Source organism: Sus scrofa, chromosome 13 (assembly GCF_000003025.6).
Source record: "Sus scrofa isolate TJ Tabasco breed Duroc chromosome 13, Sscrofa11.1, whole genome shotgun sequence".
Lineage (NCBI taxonomy): Eukaryota > Metazoa > Chordata > Mammalia > Artiodactyla > Suidae > Sus > Sus scrofa.
In genome coordinates this window covers 72,385,731-72,403,618 of record NC_010455.5, presented here as the reverse complement: position 1 = coordinate 72,403,618, position 17,888 = coordinate 72,385,731, and the positions used below count along the sequence as shown (strand labels likewise).

Sequence of the window (17,888 nt, the reverse complement as noted above, 5' to 3'; positions counted from 1 at the left end):
AATATTTTTTAAAGGATACAAATGGGAGTTCCCATTGTGGTGCAGCAGAAATGAATCCAACTGATATCCCTGAGGATGAAAATTTGATCCCTGGCTTTGCTCAGTGGGTTAAGCATCTGGCGTTGCTGTGAGCTGTGGTGTAGGTCACATGTGGTTTGGGTCTAGCACTGCTGTGCCTGTGGCACAGTCCAAAAGCTGCAGCTGCGATTTGACCCCTAGCCTAGGAACTACCATGTGCCATGGGTGTGGCCCTAAAAAAATAAAAATTAAAAAAATAAAAAATTAATTAATTATAAGGATATAAACGAACTTATCTGCAGAACAGAAACAGACTCATAGACTTTGAAAACAAACTTATGGTTACCAAAGAGTAGAAGAGAGGTATGGACTTGGGGGTTGGGATGGTATATGCATACAGAGGTATATGGAATGACTGGCCAATGATGACCTGATGTATAACACAGAGAACTCTATCCAATATTCTGTGACAATCTAGGAGGGAGAAGAATCTGAAAAAGAATGGGTGTGTATACATGTATAACTGAATCACTTTGTTGTACAGCAGAAATTATTATAACCTTGTAAATCAACTATACTTCAATAAAACTTTAAAAAATGAAGAAGAAAAACACGGAACGCTCCCCCCACAAATGCACATTTTAAAGTCCCATTTTTAAGCAGAGGAAACAAACTAAAAGTGATCCAGAATTACAATGGTCAATACAAGGAACTTTCAAATTCCCCAGACTCATTTTTCTAAGATTAAACTGGAGGACCATGGCTCAAAAATTAAACAAAGTGAATGGTATGTTTGTTTTCTGTTTTTTGTTTTTTTGGTTTTTTTTTTTTTTTTTTTCTCTTTTTGCTATTTCTTTGGGCTGCTCCCGCGACATATGGAGATTCCCAGGCTAGGGGTCTAATCGGAGCCCCAGTCACTGGCCTACGCCAGAGCCACAGCAACGCGGAATCCGAGCCGCGTCTGCAACCTACACCACATCTCACGGCAACGCTAGATCCTTAACCCACTGAGCAAGGGCAGGGACCGAACCCGCAACCTCATAGTTCCTAGTCGGATTCGTTAACCACTGCGCCACTATGGGAACTCTTTATGTTTGTTTTTATTGGTATCTGGTAGCTTCCAAATGTGCACAAAACTAAAACTACCTTTTATGCAAGATGCCATTTCGCAGTTTTTTTGTTTGTTTTTGGCTTCGGGGTTTTTGTTTGTTTGTTTCTTTGTTTTGGCTTTTTAGGGCCACACCATGGCATACGGAGGTTCCCAGGCTAGGGGTCTAATTGGAGTTGTAGCTGCTGCTCTGTGCCACAGACACAGCAGCGTGGGATCCAAGCCACATCTTCGACCTACACCACAGCTCAAGGCAACACAGGATCTAACCCACTGAGCAAGGCCAGGGATTGAACCTGGTTACCAGCATCCATTTGTTTCCACTGCACCACAATGGGAATTTTGAGATGTCATTTCTAAAACGGCCAAAAACAACTAAAAAACTAAAAAAGAACAAAATGACTTTCAGAGAGGGGATTAAGATGGCAGAATAGGATTGGAGCTCAACTTCTCTCCCCAAAACAACAAAATTAACAACCAAATGCTGAGAAATCTTCAACCAAATGGACCAGAAATTTTCAAAAAGATATCCTACTCCAGAAGTCAAAGAGGAGGCCACATCAAGAGGCAGGAGGGGCGATTACATGATATAAGCAACCCCATACCTCCTGCGTGGGAAGCCCCACAGACTGGAAAGTAACTGGTTCAAAGACACACACCTACAGGAGTGAGAGTTCTGAGCCCCACATCAAGCTCCCACATGTGGGATCTGGCACTGGGAGAAAGAGCCCCTGGAGCATCTGGCATTGAAGGCCAGTGGGGCTTGTGTGCAGGAGCTCCACAGGGCTGGAGGAAATGGAGACCCCATTCTTAAAAGGCACACGCAGACTTTCACGTGCACCGGCTCCCAGCACAAAGCAAAGTCTCCAGAGGAATCTGGGTCAAACCTGACTACAGTTCTTGGAGGACCTCCTGGGAAAACAGGGGTGAATGTGGCTTGTTGTGGGGGAAGGACATTGGAAGCAAAGCTCTCGGGAATATTCAGCAGCATGCCTTTCTCTGGAGGTGGATATTTTGAGAAAATCTGGCCCCACCCATCAGCAGTGAGAAGCCCCAGGCCAAACAACAATCCAGGTGGGGTCACAGGCCCACCCATCAGCAAACAGGATGCCTAAAGACCCCCCAGGCACACGGCCACCTCCAATCTCACCCAGAGACAAAGCCCCACCCACCAGAGGGATAGGAATCAGCTCCACCTACCAGTGGGCAGGCATCAGTCCCGCCCAGCAGGAAGCCTACAGAAAGCCCCCATACCAACCTCAGCCACAAGGGGGGCAGACCCCAGAGGTAAGCGAGGCTACAACTCTATTATCTGCAAAAGGGTCACCAAGACCTATAATGACGAAAAGACAGAGAACTACAACTCAGATGAGGGAGAAAGGAAAAACCCCAGAAAATCAGCTAAGCGATGAGGAGATTCTCAGCCTCCAGGAAAAAGACTTTAGATTGTTGATGCTGAAGATGATGCAAGACACTGGAAATAAACTGGAGGCAAAGATGGATAGCTGACGGGGAAACACTGAGCAAAGAGATACAAGATATAAAACTCAAACAAGAAGAGATGCAAAATACAATAACTGAGGTAAAAAATTCACTAGGAGCAGCCAACAGCAGAATACGGGAGGCAGAAGAATGAATAAGCGAGGTGGAAGACAGATTAGTGGAAATCACGGATGCAGAACAGAAAAGAGAAAAAAGATTGAAAACAAATGAAGAGAGCCTCAGGGACTCTGGGACGACGTTAAACACACCAACATCCGTCTCATAGGGGTGCCAGAAGGAGAAGAGAGAGAGAAGGGGACAGAAAAAATATTCTAAGAGATAACAGACAAAAACTTCCCTAACATGGGAAAGAACCACTCACTCAAATCCAGGAAGCCCAACAAGTACCATATAAAATGAACCCAAGGAGGAACACCCCGAGACACATATTACTCAAACTGACCTAAACTGAAGACAAAGAGAACATCTTGAAAGCAGCTAGGGAAAAGAAACAAATGACATACAAGGGAACCCCAATAAGGTTATCGCAGATTTTTCAGCAGAAACTCCGCAGGCCAGAAGGGAGTGGCAGGATATACTTGACGTGATGAAAGGAAAAAACCTCCAACCGAGATTACTTTACCCAGCAAGGCTCTCATTCAGATTTGAAGGAGAAATCAAAAGCTTCACAGAGAAGCAAAAGCTAAGAGAATTCAGCAACACTAAACCAGCTTTACAACAAATACTAAAGGAACTTCTCTAGGCAGAGAAGAAAAAGCCGCAATAGGAAACGAAAATACCACAAATGACAAGGCTCAACAGGAAAGGCACATATACAGTAAAGATATGAAATCATCCACGCACCATTATGCCACCAAAATCAGAAATCGTGAGAAGAGGAGGGTACAAATGCAGGACACTGGAGATGCTCTTGCAATCAAGAGACCAACAACTTAAAACAATCTCGTATATCTATAGACTCCTATATCAAAACTCCAGAATAACTGCAAACCAAAAATCTACAATTGATACACAAACAAATATGAAAAATCAACTCAAATACAACACTAAAGATAGTCATCAAACCACAAGAGGAGAGAACAAGAGAAAAAGGGAAGAAAAAAGAGCAACAAAAACAAATCCAAAGCAATTAATAAAATGGCAAAAAGAACATACATATCATAATTACCCTAAGTGTTAATGGACTAATGCCCCAACCAAAAGACACAGACCGGCTGAATGGGTACAAAAACAAGATCTGTGTATATGCTATCTTCAAGAGACCCACTTTACTTCCAGGGACACAAACAAATTGAAAGTGAGAGGATGCAAGAAAATATCTCATGCAAACAGGAATCAAAGAAAGCTGGAGTAGCAATACTCACATCAGACAAAATAGACTTTAAAATGAAGAATATTTTAAGGGACAAGGAAGGTCACTACATAATGATCAAAAGACCAATCCAAGAAGAAGATGATAACCATTTTAAATATCTACACACCCATCATAGGCTCACTACAATATATAAGGCAACTGCTAAACAACCTTAAAAGAACCAATCGACAATAACACAATCATAGTGGGGGACTCTAACACCCCACTTACAGCAATGGACAGAGCATCGAGACAGAAAGTCAATAAGGAAACACAGGCCCTGAATGAAGCATTAGACCAGATGGACTTTTACAGGACATTCCATCCAAAAGCAACAGAATACACATGCTTCTCAAGTGCACATGGAACATTCTCTAAGAGTGATCACATCCTAGGCTACAAATCAGACCTTGGTAACTTTAAGAAAATTGAAATCACATCAAGCATCTTTTCTGACCACAACGCTAGGCCACTGGAAATCAACAACAAGAAAACAACTGCAAAAAACACAAACACGTGGGGACTAAACAACATGCTACTAAACAACCAATGGATCACTGAGGAAATCAAAGAGGAAACTAAAAAGTACCTAGAAGCAAATGACAACAAAGATACAACACTCCAGAACCTATGGGATGCAGCTGGGAGTTCCATCGTGGCTCAGTGGTTAACGAATCCGACTAGGAACCATGAGGTTGTGGGTTCGATCCCTGGCCTCACTCAGTGGGTTAACGATCCGGGTGAGCTGTGATGTAGGTTACAGATGCAGCTCAGATCCCGTGTTGTTGTGGCTCTGGCATAGGCCGGCAGCTACAGCTCTGATTAGACCCCTAGACTGGGAGCCTCCATATGCCATGGGAACAGCCCAAGAAATGGAGAAAAAAAAGAAAAAAAAAGAGAGAGAGAAGCGCTAAAGAGACAAAAGACCTGTACTCTGAAAACTAGAAGACGCTGATGAAAGCAATCAAAGATGACGCAAATACATGGAAAGACATACCACGCTCTAGGATTGGAAGAGTCAATACTATCAAAATGAGTATACTACCAAAGACAATCCACAGACTCAATGCAATCCCTATCAAATTACCAAGGACATTTTTTACAGAACTCAAACAAAAGATTTTCAAGTTTGTTTGGAAGCACAGAAGACCCAGAATAGCCAAAGACCTCCTGAAAAAGAAAAATGGAGCTGGAGGAATCAGGCTCCTGGACTTCAGACTATACTACAAAGCAACAGTCGCCAAAACCATGGGGCACTGGCACAAAGACAGAAATAGAGATCAGTGGAACAGGACAGGAAGCCCAGAACTCAACCCACGCACCTACAGCCAACTCCTCTATGACAAATGAGGCAAGAATAGACAATGAAGAAAGGACAGCTTGTTCCATAAGTGGACAGCCACATGGGAAAGAATGAAACTAGAACACTCCCTAACACCATACACCAAAATAAACTCCAAATGGATTAAAGACCTAGACAGAAGCCCAGACACCATCAAACTCTCAGAGGAAAACATAGGCCAAACACTCTCTGACATAAACCACAGCAACAGCTTCTCAGATCCACCTCTCAGAGTACTGACATAAAAACAAAAATAGACAAATGGGACCTAATCAAACTTAAAAGTTTCTGCATAGCAAAGGAAACCCTAAACCAAACGAAAAGACAACCAACCCACAGAGTGGGAGATCATCTTTGCAAATCAATCAACTGACAAGGGGTTCATCTCCAAGATTTATAAACACCTTCTGCAGCTCCATACCAAAAAAACAAACACCCCATCAAAAAATGGGCAGAAGATCTAAACAGACAGTTCTCCAAAGAAGACATACAGATGGCCAAAAAACACATGACGCATTATTAGAGAAATGCAAATCAAAACCACTATGAGGTACCACCTTACAGCAGCCAGAATGGCCATCATCAAAACGTCAACAAACAGTAAGTGCTGGAGAGGGTGTGGAGAAAAAGGAACCCTATTACACTGTGGGTGGGATTGCAAATTGGTGCAACCACTGTGGAAAGCAGTATGGAGATGCCTCAGAAAACTAAAAATAGAACTACCATTGGATCCAGCAATCCCATTCCCGGGCATCTATCCAGAGAAAACCATGACTCGAAAAGACACATGTCCTCCCATGTTCATTGCAGCACTATTTGCAACAGCCAAGACACGGAGACAACCTAAATGTCCATCGACAGAGGAGTGGATCAAGAAGATGTGGTACATATACACAATGGTATATCAGTCAGCCTTAAAAGGATCAAAATACCAGCATTTTTTGCAACATGGATGGACCTAGAAATTATCATGCTGAGTGAAGTCAGTCAGACAATGAGACACCAACATCAAATGCTTCCACTGACATGTGGAATCTGAAAAAAGGACAGACTGAACTTCTTTGCAGAACAGGTACTGACTCACAGACTTTGAAAAACTTATGGTTTCCAAAGGAGACAGTTTGGCGTGTGGGAGGATGTGCTGGGGTTGTGGGATGGAAATCCTATAAAATTGGATTGTGATGATCATTGTACAACTACAAATGTAATAAATTCATTGAGTAAAAAAAAAAACCAAAAAACAAAAGAAGAAAACCAAAAAAAATTACTTTCAAATCTTCATGCTCCTTGCCTTCCCCTCCCCAACTTCTTTGTCTTTGGCACCCTCTTGTCCTACTGACCCGTTCGTCCTGGACTCCCCTGGGCAGCCATCCTGTGCTCAGACTCCACCCCTGACACAAACTTCCTTTCCCCTCTGCTCTGCCCCATCTCCTATACCCTCCACTCCCAACCCTAACCCACTCATGGAACTACCCTTCTCCTCTGAGCCTCCCCTGCTGTCTTTTCTTCTGAATCTGTAAGAAACTGACATTTTAAGGTTAAACCACCTGACAATCTAAATGAACCTGATTTCTCATGCTTCTTGGACTAAGAGTAAACTGCAAGCCATTACTAAGGATTTTTGGAAAGCAACTGAACACCCCCACTGATTTGCTGATGAACTTAATATGGCATGGGGTTTTCAGATTTCTATCAGTTGATTCATAGGCTTATGAGTAAAAGTCAGGCTCAACACTGGATGGACTTGGCTCAGTGGGAACATCCCTAAGGAACTTAGGAAAACAAACCTCCAACTTTGGGGGAGATGCTGAAACCTTGGCAGAGAGCTCCACCAAAAAATATCCACAACTTTTCCTGTTGACTGGGACAAAATCCAGCAGTGCATGCTGATGAATCACTCCATGGCTATTACAATCAACTTCAAATCTTTAGAGAAAACTCCAGTCCTTCTATGGAGGCTAAATCCACTCAGGTAGCTTTTAATTCTTTTTTTTTTTTCCTTTTTTAAAAAAATTATTTTTGGATGCAGTGTGCAGTGGCTTGATGTGGGATCTCAGTTTCCACATCAGGGATTGAATCGAAGCTGCAGCAATGAAAGCTCTGAGTCCTGACCACTAGATCACCAGGGAACTCCCCAGGTAGCCTTTAATTGTGTAAACGGTATGAACAGGGACCTTTTTCTCTCCTGGTAAAAAAAGACTAGGAATAGGAGTCTATGTCTACCTCAGATTTTTTCAATTTGGCAAATCAGCTCCCTTGCACCTTAGATGATTCAACAACAACAAAAGAATCATAAAAATCCTCAATTTTCAACTATAACAAATGGGCAAACTTCCTGGTCTCTGCCATATTACAAGAGGCCACCGGCAGAAGGGCTGTTACAAGCTTAAGTGCTTCAGGCATGCCCAACCCTCTATCCAATCTAATCTCCAAGGAGCCACAGAGGCTTGTCACAACCCCTCTCCAGATTGGAAGTGGGTCTTCACCTGTCCTATAGACAGTGGTCCTACTCTCTCAGTCCCCATCCGTGCTGACATTAACAGCTCCTACTTCGGGTGCTGGTCAGTTCAGACAGTGGGGTCTCAAACACTCAGCAAGTCCCTGTTTCTACACCTGTCCCTTCTGTTTAGGCCCTTAGAAAGAGACACACCCCTTTCTTCTTAGTTCCTCCCATTCATTTGTTAGGCCAAGATTTCCCGGAAAATATTATGCTGGTATGTCTTTTTCCCAAAGGAGGTAATAATCATTGAGTCTGATGGCAGCAGTGACGGCAACAACCGAAACCAACATCTGGGCAAATGAAGTGACCCGGCTATGTGCATCTGCTGTCTCTGATGATGTCACTACTAACTTGAACGCCAGCCATTCATCTCATTCATTCCAGCATTAGCTGTCGCTGTCCTTGTGGCAAAGTCTGCACCTGATCTCAGCAGGATCTCTGAAAGCCTCTTCCTCAAATTAGTCACATTCAATTATGATTACCCTATAAACAAGCAGCCCTCCAGGGTATTACTCTGATAACAGAGGACTACAAGCCCAAGGCCTGACATGGGTCCCTGTAACATCTCTTACCTATAAAGAAACCCAATGACCAAGAGTGGAGATTTGACCAGGACCTACAAGCAATAAGCAGCATGGTCCTACTGGACACAGGCAGCCAGTTGTTCTTAACCCTCATCCCAGCTAAAAGCAGTCCTTAGGGTCATTCATTTATGTGATGCCTTCTTTCTTGTGCCAGTTGAGGAAGCTGGCCTGTACCCTCTGCTTTCACTCTGGAGGGAAAACAACTCACCTGGACAGTAATGCCTCAGGACTTTGCCCAAAAGTCCCCACTTTTCACAAGTCCTGAAGAGTGATCTGGATGATAAAAAGTCTCCTTGCAATGGCTAAAGGACTGACTTATTTATTGCCTCCCCAGGCCTTCTCACAGGAAGTCAGAGTCCACCTACTAAGACTTTAGCCTTAAAAGGATACAAAGTCATAAGCAGAAACTTCAGTCTGACAAAACCAGCTTCAGGGTTTTACACCCAACCAATACCTGCCATTGAGGTCTCCTCCGGGGAGGCAGCCGCCTGTCAGCATAGCTCAAGCATTTGTGAACAGCAAAATCCAGCCTGGGAAGGTGGTAGTTTTCATCAAGCCCACCTGCCCCTTCTACAGAAAGACCCAGGATCTCCTCAGCCAATTGCCCTTCAAAGAAGGGCTTCTGGAATTTGTCAATATCACAGCCACCAGTTACACCAACGAGATTCAAGATTATCTGCAACTGCTCACGGGAGCCAGAACGGTTCCTCAGGTCTTTATCAGTAAAGAGTGTATAGGTGGATGCACTGATCTAGTAAGTATGCATGAGAGAGGGGAGCTCTTGACCCGTCTGGAGCAAACTGGAGCTCTGAAATAATTACAGAGCAGACCCAAGCTGATAGCTCCCTTGAGAGTTGGATGGCAGTGCAGATAATGACAGCGCTTCCTGGTGGATGGATGCCGGGCTACCTTCACTCAGCTGCAACAACTGTTTGCTTAAAATTCTGAAATGTGTTAACCCAAATAATTGGGGGGAGTGGGTTTTGGGGGGCAAAACCAGATTTTTCTTCTGACTCCATATTAAAAGTGGATCAACTTGCCCCCCCCAAAAAAAAACAGCTTCAGGATTGGGGTCACCTGATCTCAGAAGAAGGGCTATGCCTGGACCCAGCAGCCTTCATGGCATCCTGAGCTTCCAAACCCCAAACTAAATGCCAGGTGCGAAGTTCTGGGCATGTTGGCTGCTGTTGGAATTGGATTCCAAATTTTCTCTTATGGCCAAAATCCTGTATGTTTTACTAAAAAATGACCATCCCAACTTGATTCTATAAGGAGAACAGAAAGACACAGGCTTTAAAACCTTAAAAGAAAGTTTAATGAACTTTTCTGCCCTTGGGCATCCCAACTATCAAGGTCCATTTTTCCTTTTTGTGTACAAGAAAGAAGGGAATGCTCTTGCGATATTCCCTGGAAAGCTGGGTGCCACCATCAGCTAACTGAGTACTCTACTCAACAACCAGACCCTGCAGCACCAGGGTCCCCGCCCTGCCTTAAAACCATCCTGCCACTGACTGCCCTTTTGGTTAAGGCCATGGAGGAAACAGTTGTAGGATCTCCTGTGAACATTTTCATGTCTCATGCAGCCCTTCTAAATTCTCACCACACATCTTTTTGCCAGCCATCTTACCTCCTCCTCTGAGATTCTATTAACCCCCAGCCGTATCACCTCTTCTGAGAGTCTCCTATTAACCTAGCAGCTGTCTCAGCTCCTCTGAGATTCTATTAGTCTCCCAGGCATCTCACCTCTTCTGAGACTGTCTTATTAACCTCTCCTTGTATAACTGTCTCATTTTAACAACCTCAGCCCTGCTACTCTCTCCCTTCTGTTACTGACAGATCACCTCCGGACCTGCCCCACAACCTACAAGAAATCCTTGAGTAATGCTGACATCTCATGGTTTACTGATGGTTCTTAGTTAAAGGGTGACATGGAAAACATTGCACTGGATACTCAGTATTAATGCCTTTTGATATAACTGAAGCAGTGCCCTTGCCTTTGGCAACTCTGGCCCAACAAGCTGAATTATATGCAGTTAAGGAAGCCTATACTCTAGCCAGAAGCAAGACTATGAACATTTACACTGAGGGCAGGTATGTTCAGAGTAGCCCCCTGACTCTGAGACACTACGCAAGTAGCACAGTTCCCTCATTTCAAGCAGAGATAACATTAAGAATGGTCTCTAAGGAGTTCCCATCATGACTCAGCAGAAACATATCTGACTAGTACCCATGAGGATGCAGGTTTGATCCCTGGCCTCCATCAGTGGGTTAAAAATCTGGCATTGCCATGAACTGTGGTGTAGGTTGCAGACGTGGCTTGGATCCTGCATTGCTATGGCTGTGGTGTAGGCTGGCAGCTACAGCTCCAACTGTACCCCTAGCCTGGGAACCTCCATATGCTGCGAGTGTGGCCCTAAAACTCAAAAAAAAAAAGGGAATGCTCTCCATGTTTAGGAATTATGGGACCATGGGTGCCATACTCTTACCTGCTACTCTGGATATTACTAAGATTCCAGGACATCCTTAACTTGACTCCCTGCAGACTAGAGGAAACCACCCTGCTGACAGCTCAGCAAAAGATGCTGCTCTTAAAGGGGAGAAGAGCAGTCAAACCTCTGTTGTGGTTGAAAGTTATGTTTTCCCAAAAGAGAGCTTAGAAAAACTAGAGAAGCCCAATGATTTGCCTCAGAAAAAGAAAAACAGGATTAGAAATTCATCAATTGCTGGTTTCACACACAAACACACACAGAGAGTTAGTTCTGGTTGTAATCAAATAACAGCCCAGTCCTACCAGGGACTTTAAAGTCCCATTATGGGAGTTCCCTTCATGGCTCAGCAGTTAAGGAATTCAACTGGGATCCATGAGGATGAGGGTTCAATTCCTGGCCTCACTCAGTGGGTTAAGAATCTGGCATTGCTGTGAGCTGTGGTGCAGTCGCAGAAGCGGCTTGGATCCCACGTTGCTGTGGCTATGGTGTAGGCCAGGAGCTGTAGCTCCAATTTGACCCCTGGCCCGGGAACATCCATATGCTGTAGGTGCAGCCCTAAAAAAAAAGTCTCATTATGAACCACTGTACATGCCCTGATTCATCAGTCCACCAATAATATGATAAAACTTATGTATCAATACTGGAAGGGAAATATCAACAAAGTTACCTAAAGCACTTATGTTGCTGCCCTATGTGTCCAACATACAATTTGGGGAAACCCATAGTTACTGTTTCCTGGACACCACATTGCCCAATAGACTATCTGAGGTTTGACAGATTTTATCCAGCCCCCCATCTCATGGATATAAATACATCCTGGTCAGAGTGTGTATGTTTCTCAATGGACTGAAGGCTTCCAATGTAGACAAGCTGTAGTCAAGCTACTGCCTCTGCTGTGGCTCAAGTCCCGGTGGAGAAGACCATTCGCACCTAAAGACCCACCCCCCTTCTTGAATTTCACAGCAACCAGGGAACTTACTACTGGCCAAATACTATAGCAGGTCTGCACTGTTTGGCCACTTCTACAACACATTTGCTGTGCTTATCATCCTCAATCCTGTGGGCTGGCCGAAAGCAGTAGCAGCATCACTAGGACTAGATTGGTGAGGTTTGTAGAAACCTTCTTCCAGTACCCTGGCCAAAAGCACTTCTCCTAGTGGTTCTGAATCTTAGGTCTACCCCTGTGGTAATCATAAACTCTCACCCTTTGAGATAATCACAGGAGACCCAATGCATTTGGCTTCCACTTCTTTTCATCCACAACTGATAAATGGAGATATACTTCTGTGTTACAAAGGCCTACTTGCTTCCTCAAAAAATAACCATGCTCTGTGAGAGCATTCTTTCTGCAGTGCACTCCTGGGAGATGGGATTGGATATCACACCCTACAACCTGGAGATGTTGTGTAATAGAAAGGCACCTTCATGAGGAGGACTCTCTCCAGCCTCACCGGAAGGGCCCCATCCAGAGCTTTTGACTAATCCTTGTGCCATCAAACTCCAAGAATTAGACTCTTGTGTCCAGTGTCACACCTAAAGAAGGCACTGAGCCTCAGCTGGACCTGCACAGTATCCAGCAACCTGAAGATAAAGCCCATTAGGCCTGGAGCAGAGGACATTCAAGGCTGGAAGCTTTCCCAAGATGTCTGTGCCAGGCCTGTATACCTTTCTTTCAACATTGCCTCCTTCTCATCCATGAAAGGAAAATGGTCCCATCCCTTGCAAAAGATAGGAATCTCTGTGATTGCCAGATTTTCTGTCAGAAACCTCAGTCCATCCAGGACAGCAATGACCCTTTGGTTCACCCTATAAGTAATTTCACTAGAGTTCCAGACGCTACTGCCTGTCCAAACTGTTCCACAGGCCCATTTCATAGAGTTAGGGAGCTAAGCCCATCTAACCTTATTCTTTGCTTCGATTTGACCTGCCTTGAGATGGGAAAACAAAATTTTGAATATTTGTACACTGTAGGCTGTATGGAGTTGGCAATGCAAATCAGGCCATTTGTACACCTGCTAACATACCTATATGTCCAGGTCCCCTTTCAGTGTGTGACAATCTAATGTCTGGGCCTTGGTTAGGTGATGCTAAGCCTCTGTGCCAGTAAAGGAATCCAGAGACACCATCACTCATGCGAAAGCCTTGTGTATACCCTCTGGTTACACCTTCACATGTGGGAGTTCGGCGGTGCCCTTTATTCTTGAACAACTCACCACCTTAAAGGCTGGAGGGCACAGGACAGTGCGCCCTGATGTATTCACTGTCCTGTTCTCCCTGTATAACCAAACAGAAGCCTCTCATTGGTCCATCATATTAAACCTCCATAACCGCCCTAAGCAAGAACTTCCAGGAGGGAAATGAGATTCTGGTTTTGCTTCCACAGGGAAGCTTTCTTCCCACAGTTGGGAGTGAGCACCAATGAACCAATGAGTAGGAATCACTCCCAACACTAGGAGGGCTAGCCAACTTCCTAGCCAACACAGCTTCAGCTAAGTAGTCACTTAATTCAACTTCCAGGGTGGTTTTACATAACCACATAGCCCTTGATTTCTTATTTGCTGAGTAAGGAGGCATTTTTGCAATAGCTGCACATGGATAAATAAATGCCTTTGGGAAAGCTGAGACTCAATTACCTAAAATTAAGAGCCGCACACTAGTTGCATCAAAGATCACCTGATGACCCACTGCCTTTGGCATTGTTCAGCTACCTTAGGTCTGGGCTCCTGGTTTAGAATCATCTTGAGAACTGGGTGTGTTAGGTTTTTACCCTTATTAACTTCTGAACTTTTGTAAAAATGACACGCCTAGTAAGGTGACGCTAGTTCAGCACTTTGAGATGCTTTCTAGTGCTTACAAACATGACTGAAAAGGGACTTTTAATAGGAAACGCCTGAGAGTTCTCCTTACTACCCTGCCTTGTTAAGAAATGTGGCCTCATGAAGTTTCTGACTTATCTCCTTTCCCTCCATCAAGGGATGTGACAACCAGGGAAGGGCCTTCCTGAGACCAAGAGACAAACTGCTATTGTGTAGCCATCCTGATTCTTTTTTTTTTTTTTTTTTTTTTTTTGCCTTTTCTAGGGCTGCTCCCACAGCATATGGAGGGTCCCAGGCTAGGGGTCTAATCAGAGCTGTAGCTGCTGGCCTACACCATAGCCACAGCAATACAGGATCCAACCTCATGGTTCCTAGTCAGATTCATTAACCACTGAGCCACGACGGTAACTCTGACATGCTGATTCTTGATTACCAATGCTTTAGAGGAAAGACCTTGATCCAAAGGTGGGAAAAAGGAATTAATTACTGAACCTCAGCTAAAGTAGGAGTAGGGACAGGCCTGGAGCCGCCCCCACCATGCACCATCAGTTACCCTAAACAGGAAGAGGCCTCCACCTACATCTTAGGAAGATTCCTCTACCTACTGTCCAGCCAATCAGAAACTTCCGTTTTCCCAACAACAGCCCAGCCAATCAGAAACTTCAGCAGCCAACCAATGGGAAGCCAGCCTCCAGCTCCTGCCAACTACCCCCTCTTCCCTATGAAAGCAAGTTCCCCAGCCTTGTTCCCTGGATTAACCCATGGACCACCCTGGTTCACACATCTTAACTAGCAGTTTGTCTGCTATATCCAAATAAACTTGCTTTTGCTGGTAAATAACTAGCCATTATATTATTAAATGACAAGTCACATATAATACAGCAGTATTAATATAGCAGTATGTTAATATGGCCAAATCAGCTTAAAATTGTACTATTCCTTTTTCCATTCTTTTACATCTAACCTCCCTAATATTTGTATTTATATCCGTGTTTATTTTCAAAGAGTCTTTTGTAAACACAGAGTTGAGTCTTCTTTTTTCTATCAAATCTAACCATCTTTACCTTCTTACTGATGGGTTTATTGCATTTACATTTAAGTTACTCGTATGGTTGAGTTTAAGTCTACCATCTTGCTTTTTTCTGTCTGTCCCTTCGAATCCTTTATTCCTCCTTTCCAGACTTCTGAATTAAGTCTAGCCTTTTTCTCATATTCCTTTTTATCTCCTCTACTGGATTTTAGTTGTAACTCCTCATGTTATATACTTCAGTAGTAGCTCTAGGGATTAAAAATGCCCCTTTAATTTATCATACTCTACCTTGCATATATACAGATAGATAGATATAGATAGATATAGATATAGATATAGTCTTTTTAGGGCTGCACCCACAGCATATGGAAGTTCCCAGACTAGGGGTCAAATCAGAACTCCAGGTACCAGCCCGTGCAAAAGCCACAGCAACACGGGATCCGAGCTGTGTCTTCGACCTACATCACAGCTCACAGCACTGCAAGATCCTTAACCCACTGAGTGAAGCCAGGGATTGAACCAGCATCCTATGGATATTAGTCAGGTTTGTTACCACCAAGCCACGATGGGAACTCCTGATATCATATATTGTACTTCTACATATGATATCAACCCCTCCACATACTATTTTGTTTAGTCAATAATCTCTCAAATGTGTTTTTTAAACTAGTCTTTTATATTTACCTACCCATTTATGTTTCTAGTTGTCTTTACTCCTTCTTGAATATATGGACTTGTAACTGGCATCTTTTCTCTTCATCCTAAAGAACTTCCTTCAGTATTTCTTATAATGCAGATCTTCTAACAAGAATTTTATCTTTTCTTTTTCGAAAATGTCTTTAACCTTCATTTTTGAAAGGAATTCTCCTGGATTTAGAATTCTACACTGACAGTCTTTTTTCCTCTAACATTTTTCAGATGTCACTACCTTGTCCTATGCCCTCCATTATTTCTGATGAAGAGTCATCCTTCTTTTTATTGTTCCTTTATATTAATATCTTTATTATTGTTATCATTAATGCCTTTTATTGCTCTTCTGAATGTAATTTATTTTTTCTGCCTGCTTTCAAGATTTCTCTCTCCATGTTTGGTGTTCATCACTTTGACTGACGTGCTTAGATGTGCCTTGGTGTTTGTGATTCATCTCAGAGTCTGCTGGGCTAAATAATGCCTTTCATCAACTATAGGAAATATTTGGTCACTAGTTCTTCAAATGTTTCTTTTGCTCCATTTTTTCTCTTTTCTCCTTCTGGAATTTCAATTGTACATACGTTAGACAATTTGATATTGTCTTACAGGTCATCAGTCCTCTGTTCTTTTTCTAAATTATTCTTTTTCCTTTCTGTGCTACACTTGGATAATTTTTTTCTTTTCCCTTTTTTTTTTTTTTAATTTTTTTGGCCACACCTGCAGCATGCGGAAGTTCTGGGGCCAGGGATTGAACCTGCACCACAGCAGTGACAACACTGGATCCTTAATCACTGACCCATGAGGGAACTCTGGATGATTTCTATAATCTGTGTTTTATTTACTTCTCCTTTCATCTACTGTGTCAAGTCTGTGGTTAAACACTTCTAATGAGTTCTTCATTTCAGATATTTTTTTCAGTTCTAGAATTTGGTTCTTGTTTAGAGTTTCCATTTCTCTGCTAAAATTTTTCATCTGTTCATCTATCTTGTCAACTTTTGCCAAAAAATTCTTTAGCTTATATGTAAGTCATTGTGATGCTCTTGTCTGCTAATTCCAATATTTGGTTATCTGAGGATCTGCTTCTTTTGACTATTTTTTCTCTTTCTTGGTTATGCATCACATTTGCTTCCTTTTTCACATATATAGGTTTTTTGGGGTTTTTTGTGGTTTTTTTAACTGAATTCTGGGCATTATGTGAATCCTAATAGAAACTGTGGACTTTGTAATATTCCTCTATAGTGTGATGTTTATTCAGTAATACTGATAGATCACCCAATTTTTTTGAGGCTTGGTTTCTAGTCAATTTTCTCTTAGTTATAGGGCAGAAACCTTACTCCTGTGGCATGATTTTTATTCTTTTTTTTCTTTTTCAGTTGCACCCACAGCACATGGAAGTTCCTGGTCCAGGGACTGAATTGTGAGCCACAACTGCAACCTACGCCATAGCTGCAGCAACACCAGATCCTTAACCCACTGCACCAGGCCAGGGATTGAACTCATGGTCAATGCCAGATTCTTAAGCCACTGCACCACAGCAGGAACTTCATGGTTTTTATTCTTTAGGATATTCAGGATATGTGAACTAGGCCTTTCTGGGTTTTAACTGAATGTCTAGGATGTTCACAAGCTCTTGGTTCGCTGGAATTCCTCAACACTGTGTGACCTCTGAGACCTCTGTTCAACTCTGTTCCTTTGGCTGTTCTCTACTAGGCCTCATGGCATCTGGCTCTCATATGCTTGGTTCAGGTTTGGCCAAGCACCTGAAGGGGAATCTTCTACAGCATTAAGAGATTCCTTCTCAGTTACTGTCTCCCAGCAGCTACCAAGATAAAAATTGCAGCTCTCTTAGCCACAATTTCTGCTCTCTGTTTCCTCTGCCCAGGAGACTTATGCTCTTCACTGGACTAAGTTTTCCTGCCCTGTGGTGTGCAAATCACTCCCAAACAAAAAGCCAGGGTAAACGTGCAAGTCACCCTGAATGCTTCCCTTGGCTCGAGGATCATGGCTGAAAACAACTTGCTGCTGGCTTCCCTCTGGGCTGACCCCTCAACACAGGTCCCAGCTTCCTTTTCTCTCTCTCATCAGCCAGTTATGGTCTGTCCCATTCAGGCTGACACCCTCCAGTGCCCCCACTCCTCTCACTCTGAGCTCTTTCTAAGGCACAGGATCACAAATGGCCATTGTTTAAAGGAAACAGACATTCAACAAAAAGGCTCCAAAGGTCTCAAAATACAAAAATTATATAACAACAACAGGACAACGGCTTCTAAACATAGGAATGTATTCTACTGAAAGCCTAAGAGGACATGAGAAATTAGAAACCCCAGAACAGCTGTTGGTTTGTATTGCATTTTAACAAGGCAGAAAATCCTCTAGACAATATGCCCTAATGGAGGAATGGCAATGGCAATTCAAAATTCAAAACAGCTATTCAATTTCTAACAGTAAAATATA

At 43.2% G+C, this 17,888-nt stretch overlaps 1 pseudogene; it reads left to right on the top strand.

Moving 5' to 3' along the window:
- Positions 1 to 9,452, top strand: part of LOC110256333 — a 59,959-nt pseudogene extending 50,507 nt beyond the window's left edge.